This window comes from Eurypyga helias, unplaced genomic scaffold (assembly GCF_000690775.1).
Source record: "Eurypyga helias isolate BGI_N326 unplaced genomic scaffold, ASM69077v1 scaffold16627, whole genome shotgun sequence".
Lineage (NCBI taxonomy): Eukaryota > Metazoa > Chordata > Aves > Eurypygiformes > Eurypygidae > Eurypyga > Eurypyga helias.
The window spans coordinates 10,592-13,038 of NW_010259951.1; positions in this window are offsets into that span (position 1 = coordinate 10,592).

Genomic DNA, 2,447 nt, shown 5'->3' on the forward strand with positions numbered 1-2,447 from the left:
CGTGTGGCTGTTACTCTCGGTACAGTCAGCAGTCACCGTCAGTGACCCGGCAGGTTTGGCATCTCCTTATCTGCTCCAGCGTCAGTTTTCCACTCCCAGTAACGAGAGGGGGTGCGCTAGGCAGAGGGGGAGATGCTGAATGCCCCACTGGTCCTGATTCTGCTCTTGAGGCTTCAATTTTGGACTCGCAGGAGTCCAGACCCCCCCTGCACGTACCTGGCGTTCAGCCCTCCGTCGCTACCTCTCTGCTCCCCTTCGAGTCTCTGTGGCTGAGGTAGGAGGGTTGGCAGTGGCACACAACCCTCGTGTTTCCATGTAGCTCTAGCTCTGCCTTCCGTCTGTCTGCCACCGCCTTTGCCAAACCAGTCGCTGCCCCGTGCTTGTCCCTGATCCCACTGATCCCGGCCTGGCATGCCTCAGCGCAGGGAAGGCCTCCGTGTTTTCCGTGGGCAGCGTGTGCGTGTACGGCACGTGTGCTCCAGCCGACGGAGGCCAGGGATCCAGTGACTGTGAGAGAATCGTACTCTGCATGGAAATGTCTTTGCGTTTGTTTTTTATGTTTTCCGTCGATGTTACTTTGTAAAGTAGCAACGCCTCCCATCGCTCGTGAGCGGGGCTTGCAATATTTATGGCAAATACTTACTACTACAGCTTTCTGAATAAAACAGTGTACGCTGATCTCGTACCGTCAGAAATCCCCCTGCCAGCGTGTGGCACGTAGTTACTGTGCTGGCTTCTAAGTTACAGTGAGACCGTCCGTGCTGTCAGCTGTGCAAATCTCCTCCAAGCTGTGAACGTTCAAATAACGTCTCAATCATTAGTCTGACTGTTTCATTAGTTAAAAGCAGCAGCCTGCACCTTCATGCCAGCGTTTTCGGAAGAAAACAAAGCCTTTCTACCATGTGTTTTAGGCAACAATCTGTTGAAAAATAGGAATGTGATTAATGATAATGCAAAAAAATGTACCCGTTCCCGTCGGTGTCTGTTTTCCTGTTTCTTTGAATGCTTTGCAGTATTGTGCGTGGTCACGGGTCGAGCCGTAAACCTGAGGTGCGGGTATCCTAAGGCTCGAGCACTGTGGGCAGAACTTGGCGCTGCCTGACCGTGACACGTGTTGAGAACAACACACCTTTGTGTCCATGTCTCACCTCTGATAAGGTGGGAGCAGCAGTGTAGCAACCTTTTTTTTCTTCTTCATGGAAGTGCCGTGGAAGACCTAAGGAAATGTGCAAATAATAGCACGTGTGAATACTAAAGCCATGTCAATGGAGCAGCGGTGCACAGCTTCACAGATGCAGTTCTCCAATGGGAATTTGTATTAAACCTTGCTGAATGGTTTTAAAAATGTTGGGTTTAATAATAAAAAGAAAATACCTGTAGGAGGGTGTCCTTCCTTAATCCTAGTATGTACTTTTTTATTAAGGGACACTGTCAGGTTAAAAATGTACAGGGAAACTTTTAAAAGCAGGACTCTTATAAACACATATCTATCTGCATAGAGGCTGTTAAACTGCTGAACTGTGCTGTGAGCCTAACATTTACCTGCTAGGGATTTATTTGCATCACAGATTCAGGGGTGCTCTTGTATTTTTGCAGTGACATGCTCCAAGCCTGGCCCTTGTGTACATACGGGTTCAAAAACGTCCTACCTACATCACTGGTGGCATCTCAGAGCAGTACATTTGAAAGCTTACAGGCATGTCTTTTCTCTTCAGCATTTTTGCTTAAGCATAAGCAGGCAATCAGGTTGAAGAAAAACGCAAGCACTGTTTTATTTTAGAGATCAGAAAAATAGAGCGGAACCTCACAGTGTCCCTTTAGCTCTGGTTTGTTGTAAACATCCATTCTGACCCATGGAGAAATGCAGAAGAAATTTTGCGAGGCTCTATATATGTGTGGACATACATATTTATCTATAAAAAAAATTGCTAAAGTCCATTCTGTAGGGTATAATATGTCTACCAGCACATCCCAGGAAAAAGAACATTCTCTTGCATACAAACGTGAAAATAAAGATGTCTGTGTGAAACGTGGTGTGGGTCTCACTCCAGTGCCTAAACAGGTCGCGTTGCCCAGCTGAGCACTGCCAGGCCGGCCGGTGGCCATGCAGACAGGGATGAGCGGCCTGGGGACAGTCGTGTCTGCCCCCGAGGCGACAGCGTGCTCAGAAGAGACAGCGGCTCCCTGTGGAAAATGCCCAGCCTGGCTGCTTGCTGTCCCCGCACGGAAAAGGTGTTGGAGCTGCCTGTTCAGTGCCTCTCGCCGTCTCCGAAGCGCACCCAGGTGCTGCTTGGCAAAGTGGACTGGCTCACCGGCCACGTGCGTATGCTTTTGCTTCGTTTTTCAGCGTCGGGCTTGCTTGAGTGGCTGGCCAAAGTCTCAGTTACTGCTGTGAGACACCAGGCACCTCTGATCTCAGCCCACTACCTGGGCATCTCATCCAGCTG